The sequence below is a fragment of the Acomys minous genome, assembly GCF_964271855.1.
Source record: "Acomys minous genome assembly, chromosome: 6".
In the NCBI taxonomy this organism is placed as follows: Eukaryota; Metazoa; Chordata; class Mammalia; order Rodentia; family Muridae; genus Acomys; species Acomys minous.
In genome coordinates this window covers 49,728,074-49,743,644 of record NC_140487.1, presented here as the reverse complement: position 1 = coordinate 49,743,644, position 15,571 = coordinate 49,728,074, and positions in this window count along the sequence as shown.

The following is a 15,571-nucleotide window of genomic DNA, read 5'->3' as shown; positions in this document are numbered from 1 at the left end:
GGCAGTGAGCCATACTCTCTTTCAAGGAAGAGATGTATTAATGCTGCTGGCAACAGTGGTGTAATGGGATCTGAGGTAGACTTTCAGCTCATGAGAGAAATTAAAGTGTCTTGCCTTGAAGGTTTTAGATGGGACATATTGTCCTATGGAGGAGCAAGACTGATTAACATGTGACACTTGCACTATGTGACAGAGGGAGTAGGGCATACATGACTTACTTCATAACAGAAGTCACTCTTGTTTCCTGGATGAAGAGTGCTGCCAGGTTAATGTATGACCCATATTAAGTGATAATAGTCAAGCTCTTTCTGATCACTCTGCAGCAAGGGAGATGGTGCGTTTTGCCCTGATAACAGCCCTTTCATCTTGTAACCTAATTACATGTAAGGCTTGGTAACTCAGAGGTCCTGGACTATCTATAATTTTGAGTAGAAGATATAGAGAGGGGTGTTCCAGCTGGGTTTTTCTCTTGCAGTGATAAAATACGCTGACCAAAAGCCACTTAAGAAGGAAAGAATTTATTTAGCTTATACTTCCAGGAAACTGTCCAACACTGAGGGAAATCAGGAACTCAAAGCATGATGCTGGAGCAGAAACCATGGAGGAACATTGCTTAATGGCCATCTCCCAGGCTCATACTGTCTTTCTTGTGACCTAGGACAGCCAAGGCCACACAGATGTTAGTATCCAATATCAAATGGGCAACCCTGAAAGTGCGTATATACTTAACATTATACAAACTGCACAAGATATATTTAGGAAGACATGTAAGAGATGTATATGCACAGAAAACATCAATTAATGAAAAAAAGATGCCATGGATTTGAAGGCTGTGGGAGGGTTTGAAGGGAAAATAAATAAAGGGAGATGGTCTAATAATACTGGAATTTCAAATATAAGGGGAAAAAAAAGAAAGAAAGAAAAGCCCTCAATTAAGTATGTGGGTTTTTTTTCTTATAAGAGTTGCCATGCTCATGGTGTGTCTTTACAGCAATAGTGACTAAGATACCTGGCTAGTTTTAATCCAACTTGACACAAGCTAGGGTCATTTGGAAAGAGGGTCTCTCAACTGAAAAAATAAAAATGCCCCCATGAGATTTTCTGGTATGCAGCTCTGTGGTGCAGTTTGTTAATCAGTGATGGAGGTGGGAGGGCTCAGCCCACTTTGGTGGTGCTATCCCTGAGAAGGCTGTCCTGGGTGCTGTAAGAAAACAGGTTAGCCGTCAGAGGGGTCAAGTGGAAGAAGCCAGTAAGCAGAACTCCTCCGTTGCCTCTGCGTCAGTTTTTGTTCCAGGTGCCTGTCCTGATTTAGTTTCTGATTTCCTCAGTGATAAACCTGGGAGTGTAAGGTGAAATAAATCCTATCCTCCCTAAGTTGATCTCAGTCAATAGTGTTTTATCACAGCAATAGAAACTCTAACTAAGACACTCATTATGTCTGCACTGACTACTGCTCACTGCAAATAGAAGCTTCTCTGACAAAGGCTGAGAACAGCTCAGATCTATAAACAGAAACATTTTTGAAGGCAATTTTACAACATGACCACTGAGGAAAATAATAACAGAAGAGAATACTCTGTGAACTATAAATACCCAAGCTTTGGGCTTATGTCCAGGAGTACAGTACCAGGTATAAAATTCCCTCCTGTGGAACAATTAAAGTCCAATCAGAAAGTCATCCTCTTATTCTATCAGTGGGCACATCATTCTCTTTCTAGTCAGTTTTATTATGCATGCTCCAGTGCTTCTTAAGATCAATTATCTCTCCCTCCCTCAGCAGGCTGTAAAGCCCCTTCTTGTACTAGGTAGCGAAGGAACAGATTTCCTGGTAATTTTGAGAATGATTTTGGTATGTTCTTTAGTCAAGGTGTGAGGAGTCTTCAATAGTAGGGCTTAGCCATTCAGTTAGAGAGGGTAACCTAAGCTGCATTCCCCTTTGTGGGCAGGAGTTACCTCACCCACCATAATTTTTTCCAGATCCAAAAAACTCACCAGAAAATTACAAGATTTATATTTTTTGTAGGATGGGTAGGGTTTTTTTTTTTGGCTTATATTTTCATATCACTATTCATTCGTTGAGGGAAGTGAAAAACTGCAGGAACCTGGAGGCAAGAACTGATGCTGAGGCAGGGGAGGGGGTGCTGCTTACTGGCTTGCTCCTCACAGCTTGCTCAGCTTGTTTTCTTATAAAACCTGGGACCACCAGGCCAGGGACAGCACCACCCAAAATAAGCTGGGCCCTCTGCCATAAGTTGCTAATTGAGAAAATACCCCATAGATGGTGAATTTTTTTCTTTTCTTTTCTTTTTAAAATATTTTTATTTAATTTATGTGCATTGGTGTGAGAGTGTCAGATCTTGGAGTTACAGACAGTTGTGAGCTGCCATGTTGGTGCTGGGAATTGAACCCGGCACCTTTGGAAGAGCAGACGGTGTTCTTAACCACTGAGCCAACTCTCCAGCCCCGGGGTGAATTTTCTTAATTGAGGTTCCCTCCTTTCAGATCACTCCGGCTTGTGCCAAGTAGACAAAGAACTAGGCACCGCAAAAGATAAGGGAAACTTACTGAGAGGAATGGTTCAACAGAAGGAGGGCATAAAAGAGGGCGCTAACCCACTGTCAGAGGAATCGCTGGCAGAGACTTTCTCCCATTCTGCTGGCTGCCATTTCACTTGCTCCACAGTTTCTTCTGATGAACGGAAACTTCTGTCTTTTTCTTGTGCTATCAGTCTTCATCAGAAAGTCCTTACCTGCACCTGTAAGCTAAAGATTCTGATTTTCACTTGTTTAAATGAGTTACATTTATCATATGTTAAATTTGAGCATAATGAAATATTATTTTTGACATGATATTGAATTTATTTTTGCCAACATTTTATTGATAATTTATGCATCAGTGTTCATCAGTGAGATAAGTTTGTAATTTTCTTTCTGTCTTGCTGTGTGTCTTGTTTGCATATAAAGGTAGTCCTGGCTTCATAAAGGAGTGGGGAGCTTTCCTCGCTTTTTATTTTATGGAATAATTTAAGTGATATTGGTACTAATTGTGCTTTTTGGAATTTACTTCAGTTTTTTTTCTCTTTGAAATTAGATTTATTTTCTTATATAATATATCCTGATTACAGCCTCTCCTCCCTGTACTCTTCCCAGAGGAAGAAGGTAAGTCCCTATAGTTGAAGACACCCTACACTTCAGACACTGGGCCCCCCAGAACACCCCCTTCTGGATATGACCTAAAAACTTCCTCACTGAGGACTAGTTTTCATGGAACCAGAAAGCACCATGCACGCTTCCAAAGGAAGGAAACAACCAACAGTTCTCCTCAGCTATGACACCTATAAACTGCAACCATGAACAGCATAGCACAAGAACCCTGAATTGCACACTCAGCGTGAAGACTGTGGCAGAAACGGGCATGTATCTAACTGGGTTTAAGACCTGTTGAAAAACAGGGAAATCTTTCCTGGTACTGGAACCTAGTCAGTCATGCATCTTGGAGGAGAAACTATAAGCACCACTTTATTTCCCCCTTGCACTACATGGAGACGATTACAGAACAACCCAACTGATCAAAACTCAGGGTTGTGGAGCACACTCCCAACTGATATATCTACACCTTCTGCACTCAAGGCTCAGGATTACTTGTGTAAGAGGAGGCAGAAAGTGTTCAAGAGCAGGAGGATTGGGGAGTGTTCCATGAGATCATTTCTTCTACAGATGTCAGAGAGGCCACACTCATGAACTCTCATCAACATGGCTGCCTAAACAAGACCTGACATTTTAACATTGAACATGGAAAGCCAACAGTGTGTCAAGGCAGGAAAGAAATGCAGAGAGCAGAATAATCTGCACCCGGGAAGAGCAAAAGAATGGTTATGCACAACCTTGAAAGCATGCATATGTACGTGTATATGGAACATTGCACAACTGTGCCAGTTGTACCTATGAATTAAGGAAGCAGCCATACACACATACCTCTATATGCTACAATTAAGGTTTAAGTAAAAGCCTCAGATTTGAAAGAGGGCAAGGTAGGGGAGGGTTACCATGGGAAGTTTATGAGGGAGTAAAGAGAAGGGGGAATGATATAATCATAGTATAATTTCAAAAAAGAAAAAAATTAAAAATGTATTATCCCTGAACTCTCTGGTCCTTCCATCTCTTACCACCTGCTCTTCCATACCAATCTCAACAGGCTAGCCGTGAGTCCCAGCATCTGTCTAAATCTCCTGCTGGGTGGAGTCTCTCCAAGGGCATCTACGTTGGGCCAATATCTACTTATAAGTGAACATATGCCATGCATGTCTCTCTGGGTCAGGGTTACTTCACTCAGGATGATCATTTCTACTTCCATCCATTTGCCTGCAGATTTCAACATTTCCTTGATTTTAAAATCTGAGTAGTATTCTATTGTATAAATTCCACATTTTCTTTATCCATTCTTTGTTTGAGGGACATCTATGTTGTTTCCATATTCTGGCTATTACAAATAACTATGAACATAGTTGAGCAAATGCCCTTGTTGTATGGTGGAACACCTTTCAGGTATATGCCCAGGAGTGATATTGCTCTGTCTTAAGGTAGCATTATTCACAATTTTCTGAGAAAGTGCCAGATTGATTTCCAAAGTGAGCTTGGCTTTCATGATGACAAGAAGAGTAGGAAACTTTCTTTGCTCACACCACATCAGTGGTAGAGGCAGCTCCAGTCTTATTGTTCAGTTGTTGTTGACATTGACCCCTGTCTATTCACTGACCTATGGCCATGATTTTTCAAGGTTGATAGCCATAGCCAGACATGCTGATTTAAGTGGCAAGGGTCTGAGGTTGGGGAGTGTGTTTCTTTTGAATAAAATATAAAACCTCCATTTTTCATTCCCTGTGTAATAGTAATGACTTCTTGGTGTAATTATTTTATAGGATCTGAAATAAAATCAGAATGCAGAAATCTGAATTGATCTTCTAGAGTATTGAAATATTTACAGTGCCTGACCATGATAGCTGTGTGGACACTCTACATTCTGATGCCCAAGCTTTATTTAAGAAGGGACACTTTTACTGAGATCACATTAAATCATCATTCCGTGGTTTCTCCAATCACTTCCCAAATCCCTCCTTTTCCTTTGTGACAGTAAAATATACTGTATAATATCCACATATCCAGTGACAGATACATGAGGAGTTAACTTTCTCTTTATGGTCTTGGAGCTTTGATAATCCATGGCTACAGAACCAAGCACCAGGCTATAGTGCTTGGAATCTACAGCTTTCTACATATTCCACAACATTTTAAATTCAACTCATATTGTATATATGTTGCGCCTATATGGCAAAATTCAGTGGTATATTATTTTTATGAGAAATAGGAAGATTTGAGGGTTATAAAAGAAAGTAAAACTAATTCAGAAACAAAAAGAAATGGAGATCTAAAGCAGTTAATCAGTTGCAACAGGAAATAAATAATATATATTAGCCTGTTAGCATCCAAAGGAGTGCAGCTTTTGTGCAGTTGTGCTTAGAAAACATCAAGGAGGAAGTAAAGTCCTACTTTCTCTGAGGTTCATGCACGTATATGGGAACTTGGAGCTTTCTATGTATTCTAGTTCTATTGTAACTCTTTTTGCAGTAAATTACCTGACAGAAGTACTTACAGAAGGGCTTATTCTGTTTCACAATTTGAAGGTATAGTCTTCCCAGATGAGTCAGGTATGGTGACAGAAGGCAGTCTAACATGTTCAGGAATCAGAGAGCAATGAATGTTTCCTTCTCTAGATTCAGTCTGGTACCCTAACTAATGGAATGGTGTTCTCTGCATCTAGTGTATGTCTCCCTAGCTCAAATGACCCCATCTAGAAATGTCTTCAAATATGAGACTAGAAAATTGTTTCCTAGCTGACTCTAGATCCTGTCAAATTAATAGCATAAACCATAATAAACTCAGTCCTTGTCAGCTAAACATGTAAATACAAAATGCATTTAGTCCATCTCTAAAAGACCCCACTGCCCTTAACAATGTCAACACTCTTCAAAATATAAGTTCAGAGTCTCCCCTAAGCCTCAGGAGATCTCCTATAACATTGAAAGCCAAGTGGATGTAACATACAATGGTAGCAAAAAAAAAAAATTACCGAAGCAATACCTAAATCTAACAGGGAAAAAATACCAAACTCTATATCTCCATGTTAGTTTCAAGATGGATACATCAGGGGGCTAAAGGACTTGAGCAGCCACACTCTTCCATATCTGGTACCTGCAGCACACATAGTCTCTCTCAGGCCAGTCTTACTTTGTGCCTGCAGCTTTCCTCAGAAGACACCACATAGTTCCTGCATCTGTGTTCTCCACTGTAACTTTGGCTTCACCTTTATAGCTTCACACAGTGACCTCCAAGGAACTCCAACTCTTGGTCATATATTACGTATCCCCAGCAGCATTCTAGGTCACTGGTGAGATGGGGCAGGTCTGAGACAGAGAAGTGTCTACACATTAATGTCTGCTTTGTCATCTGATTTTATTTTCTGTTTAGTTAATGTTTTTGTTTGTTTTGCTTTCAGATAAATAGTCTTTCTAAGTGGCCTTGGTTCACTTCCATTCACAGAAAACATTTCTTCAGTTACCTGGGTGCTAGGAACACAGACATCCACCACAATACTGGCTTTAGGTTCCATTAGCTATCAAATCAAAGAAGAGAGAAAAGATATGTTAAGTCAGCATCTTTTAATAAGTCAGGAAGTCGTAAGACTCAGTGTACACTTGTACATGTCCCAGCTTACCCATGTTGTGATTATGTTAAACATTACAAGTACATTGCTGTGATGTCAAAGGAGCATTCTTCAGCCTGTAAATATTGCATCTAAGCATGTCTTTATGTAAGTGACAGAGCAGTCTGAAAAATGATCATGGGAAGAGAACACAAAGAAACCTGCAGAGTGGTTCAATGTTTGCAAGGATGGAGAGGGCCAGGGAGTGCTCCTGTGTCCCTTGCAGAGTGCCATCTCCTTATTGTGCCAAAGAAAACTGAATTAGGGTGACAGAAGCATGAGAGTAGAAGAATGGGTTAAAGATGTGTTGAGGGCCTCGGCAGGGGATGCTTGACTTAGCACACATGAATAAAAATGTAATTTTGTTGTTTCTTAACATTATAATGAAGCTATGTAATAGCTGAGATGAACAGAACACAAGATGGTAGAATTAGCCCCATTTTCCTGTCACATAGTGGGTTCTTCTATTATTTATCTAAAGTTGTAGTGACACAGAATGGCTTAGTAATATTTCAAATTACTCATGTAACTGTAGAATAGTCAAATGAGAAAGAATCCTCACATTGTTAACTCTGCCTTTAGAAAAGAGGAAATACAAACAGAACAATGTTTTACTTGAAATTTATGTCCTGAGGTAATGTGGAGAGATTAACGCATCCATACAAGAACAAACGCTACTGTTTGAAAAGACAGACAGTGCTCCTAAAGCTGAAGTGTCGCCCGAATTACTTCTCAGGTTTGATTTCTACTTTAATTGGAGTTATTTAGAAGAGTGTTTATTTTAAATTGAGCAGTTTATCATGTTGTATTTCTCTATATTAATTCTATTGAATCAAATTGCACTGTGCTCAGAGAGTTTCACACCATGTAAGTCTACCTTCGAAAAGCTTTAGACGTTTTCTTTACAGTTGATTTTTCTAACTTATCATGGGATTTTACAAAATAATAAAAAAAAAACCATTCCTTTAGTTAGGTTGCACTGGGAGCTCTCACTCTATTAGAGTGCTGTGGTGCCCTGCAGCTCGGAATTCCTTTAGGCTGTATACAAGAACTTCATAGAGCACCCTCAACTCAGAGATTCGTATTTTTCTCTATTTCCTTATCTATTTCAAAGGCTTGTCTCCATATCACCAAGAACACAATCTACATATTTAATCAAAATAAAGTACTTCAACCTTTATCTTTTAGCTTGGTTTCATATTATTTGAAATAAATCTTGTGAATTACATACCCCTTTGAAGAATGGAGGGAAGAAAACAGCCAAAATCCTCCCTTTCATAATATAAACAGTGACTCTGTGTGTGCGTGTGTGTGTGTGTGTGTGTGTGTGTGTGTCTGTGTGTGTGTTTTGTGTATACACCTGTGGAGATCAGAGATCAAAACTTAGCATCTTCTGTTGCTCTCTACCTTACTTTTTGAGACAGGATATCTCAAGGGAGCTGGAAATCCCTGCTTCAGCTAAGCTGGCTTGCCATGAGCCCCTCCCATCCTCTTGATTCCTTTGCTGGGGCCTATAGTCATGCACAGTCACACCAGGCTTTTTGTGTGAAAGCCTTGGATCCAAACACAAGGTCTCATTCTTACTCAGAAAGCATGTTGTGAGCCTAGCCCATAAACAGTGATCTTTATGGTCCTTTAGTCTGTCTTGTTTCTATGTCTCTCTCTTTAACTCTATGTCAGCCTTAAGAGAAAATGAAACAAAACAAAACAAGAACAACAAAAACCCAGCCAAAACAAATTAACAGTGTTCAAACACTGTGCTTGAAAAATATAGTAGCCTGGCAGTATAGGCAAAGGAGATGATTCTTATTCACCTGGTGTTACCACTTGGCCTATGTAAATGTCGCTGGTGAGCTTCAGCCTCATGCCTTATCTTTATTTGACCAGATTTGGAATTTTCTGTGACAGAGCCTATATCCCTAGATATGTGTCTAAAGCAAACATTAATTTATCAGGTATCACTGGGACTAATAAAAAGCCTAAGAAGCCCAAATGGCAAGGCTAGGGAATGAAAATAACTCAAGGGCTTTGAGACATTCCAAATATTTACAGGAATCTCAAAAGCCACATGCATATGTGGGACTGTGAGCACATGAAGAAGCACTTGAGAAAGTCCCATTTTGTCATTTCTGCCAACCTCTGGACAGCTTGAGTTGCTGCACAGTGAGGAGGTAAGGACCACATTATAAATTGTTCACTAGAATGTTAAAGAAGTGGATCAACATAGACACTAATTTTTCAAATGCAAAATTCTGCAGGAAAGGCTTCCTGGGGGTCCAGGAGCTATAGGGAAAGCACTACTGAATGGCCAGTTTGTTGGCTCTGTTTTTTAACAATTAAACTTTATTATACAACCCAACTACTTACACAAAAGGGAAAAAAGATTAAAGGGAAACAAGAATGAACCTTTCCGTATCCGTTCCACGGGACGGGTCCCTAGGTGTCTCTGGCCTGCGTGCTGGTCCGACCTGTTCACTGATCTTCTTCATGATCCATGTGAGCTCAAGCCCGGTCTCAACTTGTTGTTACTCTCTGTCTTCTCTACATGCCTGTCTCTCACGTGCAGGGGACAGTCTCCATCTCGCATTGAGCGTCAATTAGAATAGTCCAGGTGGAGTCCCTTGGTCCCCTTCCTGAATTCCAGGCCCAGGATAGCTCCACCCAGTCTATCTCAATGTTAATATCAGGGAGTATCCATGGTGTGTCCAAGGGCAAAGCCTGCCAAGACTGCTTTCACCTGTGACAAAGCTTACAATCCTTCCCACACCAGTTGGTGACTAACTTAGCTGAGTAGAGATGTGTTTGAATATGCCAGATATTGCGGACTTAGTAAAACCAGCCTAGGAAAGGCAGGAATAAGACAAAGGCCTGAAGTTGAAAGAAACAGGGGGCAAGGAGTGCCAACATCTAAACTTAGGATAATGGGAAAAGGGAAATAAAATAGAGCATATGTATGGACAAGATAGAGTACTGGGGGGTTAGAAACAGGAAGAATCAAGTTGGGAGAGAGAGAGAGAGAGAGAGAGAGAGAGAGAGAGAGAGAGAGAGAGAGAGAGAGAGAGAGAGAGGGAGGGAGAGAGTGTTAGGGACAGAGAAGACTAGAAATGGGAGGCATGTGGGGGGGCAGGATATGGAGCCCAGTGCAGTGAAAAATTCCTGGAACCTGTGGGGTGACCCTAGTGAGGATTTCTAGTAGTGGAGGATATGAAGCAAGTGAATCCTCCTCCACTGAGGTCAGCAAGGCAGTTCATCCAGGGGAAACGGATCCAAAGGCAGGCAACAAAGTTCATGTCAGAGACAGCCCCCACTCCGTTTGCTATGAGATACACATGAAGAACAAGCTCCTCATCAGTTACATATGTGCTGGGGACCTAGATCCAGTCAATACATGCTCTGTGGTTTGTGCTTAATCCCTTGGAAGACCCTTTGGGTCTAGGTTAATTGCCTCTGTTGGTCTCCTGTGGGGTTCTTGTCCCCTCTGAGTCCTTCTGTACTTTTTTCCCACTCTTCTACAAGTCTCATTGAGCTCTAACTAATTTTCGACATGGTCTCAGCATTTGTTTTGATTTGCTGCTGGGTGAAGTCTCCCAGAGGACTTTTATGCTAGGCTCTAGTCTCCAAGCACAATAGAGCATCATTAATAGTGTCAGGGCTGGCTATCTCCCTTGCAGTGGGTCTTAGACTGTGCCAGTCATTGACTAGACATTCACTCAATCTCTGCTCCGTCTTTATCCCTGCACGTCTTATAGGCAGGGTAAATTTTGTGTCAAAACTTTTGTGGATGGGTTGGTATTCCACTCCCTCTACTGAAAGTACTGCCTGGCTATAGATGGTGAACATTTCTGTCTCCATGTCCCCCACTGCCAGGAGTCTCAGCTAGAGTCATCCTCATATTCTCTCAGGGGCCTATCCTGTTGCAGGTCTCCAGCTTGTCTCAGAGATTCCCTATCTCCTCCATTTCCTTTTTCTATCCCAACTTTTTCCACTTCCTACCTCCACTCTCTCTATATCTGATCTTCACCTTTATTCTCCTCAACGTACCCTCTCCCATCCTGTTCCCCTTCTTCATCTACTTCCAATGTCTAATCTATTTCCTTTTCTGAGTGGGACTCAAGTAACCTCCCTTGGACCCTCCTTGTTACTTAGTTTTTTGTTGTTTTTTTTTGTGTGTTCCTGAATTTTCGTATGTTTATCCTATACTATATGGCTAATATCCACTTATAAGTGAGTGCATATCATGTGTGTCTTTCTGGGTCTCAGTTACCTCACTCAGGATAATCTCTGCCATGACAGGGCAAGCAAGTCCTTCATCTTTCCTGCTTCACAATTAGGTCTGCCAGATATACTGGGCCAGAAGGTATAAGATGATGCTCCAATGTTAGAGAGAGAGAACGGGTGACTGGCCAGGGAGTAAACTGTCTCTGTCATCTCTGAGTTTTGGAAGCATCTTGCCTGCACATCCTACTTAAGTAATAATGTTAGTCCTTCTCAAGTGTCTGATGGGGTTGAAGACTAGATAGTTATAGTTTCAGTTAGGCTTAAGTTGTTTAAGATTTAAGAAAATATGATAATGCCTAGAAAGTTGTTGTTTTAAGTTGCTAAGTACAAGCTATGACAGAAAGATTTAGGTACAAAACTTTACACTTACCTAGATATGATAGATAGTATTTTCTTCAAGTTTGCCAAATACAGATGAGCTAAACATTTTTTTATGTAACTTTTACATATGGCTTTCCTGTTGTTTCATAACTATTTTTACTGTGTGTAGTTTATTATAAGTAAAGTCCATATGCAAAAACAAAAGAGAGAGGCTTCCTCTAAGCAGTAGATGGGAGCAGATACAGCAACTTATAGTCAAATACTAAGCAGAGTACATCGAATTCCTGGAAAAGGGTACAGGAACCTTGAAGCCTCAGCTGCTGCAGAAGCCATGGAGGAGAGGTGATGATTACTTGTTTAATAAATTGAGGGTATAGAAAATGGAACCTTGCTGGGAGTTCTTCTCAGAAAGAATAGAGCACTGTCTATGCAGAAAATGGGTTAAGTACAGTATTTAGTAAACATTCATCATATTGATACAAAAGTAAAAATTAGAGTAAAAGGATACGTGTGTTGTATTTGTTATGATAAATAACTGAAAATGCTGTCAATATTGCTTTTTTAAAAAGTTGCTTTATTTATGTAACTTACTAAGTGATAATAAGTTCATGACCAAATAATAGGAAGTGCTAGAAAAATTCCTACACCTTATAAAAACACCTTGGAAGAGCGAAGATAATATAGAAATCAAGAAACTTGATTAGAATTGTTTTTAAAGAGGATGACATCCTGGAGTTAAAACCAATAAAGAAAACTCAACCACTAATAAAGAAAATGCCTCACAGACTTGCCCACAGGCCAATATAGTGGAGATTCTCTCTTTTTGGGTGATTGTTGGTTGTTCCAAGTTAACAAAAACAAAAAACAAAACCTAGAACACACCTCATGCTCTTCTTGAAACAAAACTCAAATATTCTTGCTTCACATGGCATTAAGTTGTGTCACATATCATTGAGAATATATGCACATCACATGCATTTGTTTATAACAGAAAAGCTTTACTCTCACAGATTTATTAAGTCACAAATTGAGGAAGATAACATTGTGCCCAGGTCTAGGTGACCTTGCCTGTCGGCTGTATCAGGATCGAATGTGTAGTCCTTATCGTCTGGACTCGTGTCCTTTCTTCTTATCTTCTATTTCTTGCCTCATTTTCTGAATAATAAATGACGGCAGAGCACAGCAGAGGATGAAGCTGCGACTCCTTGAAGGAGGGCACTTCTAGCTTCTAAGGTTAAAAAAAATAAAATAAAGAGAAAGCAATAAACAAATGTACTTGGATGAGTAGATTACTTCTGTAAAATGGACCAAGAAAAGCCATAAACATCTTACTCTGAAAGCAGAAATGTCAAATTGGAAGTCATGTTGCTGCAACAGCCCTACGTACCCGTCTTTCTAAGTACTGGGAGTTCATTAGGCCTCAATCCCCTGAGATTTCCTACCTTGTTGAGAGGAGTTTCAGGCCACATGGGAAGGTCATGTGAGAGTCCAGCTGACAGCCACTGATCAGGGTTCAGAAGACAGCCAGGATTTATATATAGACATGTGAATTTCACTCTTAACATTCAAGCTAAAGTTACATAATATGCATTTAAAAATGCATATAGAGGGCATTCCAGGTATCAGAATTACAGTCCTTGTGACATATAGTAGACCAAAAAGACAATAGTTCTTTCATAATAGGTGAAATAAAAATTGCTGTGTATATCATAAATACCCATAAAGTAAATAACCATGTTTGCTCTAAACATGCATAGACTTTTGTCCTCCTCATTATTCCTTGAACAATGCACTATAATAATTATATACATAGAATTTTTACCCTATTGAATATTATCAGTAGTTGAGGTGTGGTGTGCAATATGCTGAAGAGCTGGCGCTTTGGAGCAAATGTTATGCCACTTTATGTAAGAGAGTCAAATGTCTGAAGAGTTTGGTAAACATAAGAGAACAATATTGAAGTTAGTCCTTCATAAATATGGAAAGCTGACCGAATGGATTTATATGGATTGATATAAATAATAATCATATAAAATATTGTAGAAATACAAGTTATATTCTACAATCACACATACAGTATAGTGGTGTCCAGATAGAATGCTAGTGACCTACGCTGCTGTTCAACATGGTAGTTGTGTCTCAAAAATAAGGGAATACATAGTGTGCTAGGTGAGCCTGTGGAAATTATATCATATTTGATGTTACAGTATCCTACTTTGGTAAGTTATGATATCACTTTTGTTGAATTTTTATTGAAATAGCTATAAAATCCAGCTCAATTGTAAGACAAGGGTTTTAGAGCGCATTAAAGACCTTTGAATTTTGTCTCTGACCAAAATGAGATCTACATTGTAGATGAATAACTCAGTTCCCATTAATTTCTCTCTCTCTCTCTCTCTCTCTCTCTCTCTCTCTCTCTCTCTCTCTCTCTCTTTCTCCCTCCCTGTCTCTGTCTCTCTCTCTTCCCTATCTCACCACTCTACCTTCTATTTCACCAATATATTGAGATATTGAGAAAATCTAATGTAATTGTTATAAAGCATTCATTTAGTACTCCTACTGGAGTGGTCCCCAGAGTGAAGGCTAGAATAAACAAAACAAGAAAAGAACACAGCATGATACCATAGCAAGTGGTTGAAGACACAGACTCTAATGTCAAATGCAAGTATATAACTCAGAAAGTCTTGAGAGTGAAGGATCTCTGAAATAAAGGATTCATTGAGCCATTGCTGAAGATATTCAGAAATGAACAAAGAAAATAAGTTCCTGGAATTCCCAGAAGCAAGATCAGGCGGCAGTTTGGAAAATAGCTTTAGACCTAGCACTGAGTAAATGTTTAGAGTATAACAAATGTTTAGAGAAAGCTGGCTATCTTAATTATTTTCATACTGTCATGATGAGACACCATGACCAAGGCAACTTGTAAAAGAAAGAGTTTATTTGGAGCTTATAGTTTCAGAGTGTTAGAGGCCTTTACCGTAATGGTGGGAACATATCATCAGGAAGGCAGGCAGGCACAGGGCTGCAGTAGCAGCTGATAACTCACATCTTGAGACACAATAATGATACTGACTGAGAAAACTCAAAATTGTGTAGGTCTTTGAACCCTCAAATCACACCCTCACACCCTACCTCCAACAAGGTTACACCTCCTGATAATCCTGAAAGAGTTACCAACTGGAGAAAGATGATTTGGACATATAAGCCTATGAGGGGAGGGCATTCTCATTCAAATGATCACATTCTGTCCCTTGGCTCCCATAGGCTTGTGGACCACATCGTAATGGAAAATGCATTTAGTCCAACTTAAAAAGTCCCTATAGTCTTATAACATTCTCAACACTACTCAAAAGCCCAAATTTCAGGTCTCTTCTGGAGACTCAAGGCAATCTCTTAATTGTAACTCCATGTAAAACAAAAAAGCAAACTGCATACCTCCAAAATACAATGTCATATAATATATTTTATCACTCCAAAAGGGAGGATTTGAGGCATAACAAGGAAAGACCCAGGAGGGCACACTTCAAATTATGTAGCTGCATGTCTAATATCCAAGGATTTAGATGGCTCCACCTTTCCAGCATTGTTGCCTACCAGACACACCTTGGGTTGGGTCCCATCCTTGGCAGATATCCCACATCTCAAAATCTTACAGTCTCCAGTGGAAGAGAGGCTTTGCTTTTTCAGTGTCAGAAATATTCTCTCAGGGCCTCCATGACTCCCCGGAGACACACCTAGACTCAGCAACTCTCTTTAGCTGGAAAGGAACCCCCTTACTCATGTATCATTTGATTCTAAAGCCAGAATTATGAGACCAACACAGCTAAGTTCAGCTACACGCTTGGGATACAGCTTGACCCCATGGAATCACGTTTGTATATGCTTTCCTTTGTTGTTTCTTTTTAGGCACAGAGAATTCCTCAGCCTTCTCCCTTTTAAAAATTGAAAGCTTAGCCCATAACCCTGAAAGTACCTATATCTTAACTCCATTTTTGAATAGGTCTTTCTTTAATCTTCTCAACTCTTACCTCAAACATTAAATTTTCTGGTTCTCTTTTTCTCTTCATTTTGTCTTTCTTTTTGTTGCTTTTTTCCCTTTTACTATGGATCTGAATAAGAAAGAATACTAATAACCAAGCAACAAAGTCAGTATTGGGGTGCCTTGACAGCTGTTCCACCCAAGAACCTAGTGTACTGCTTTGAAATTTAGCCT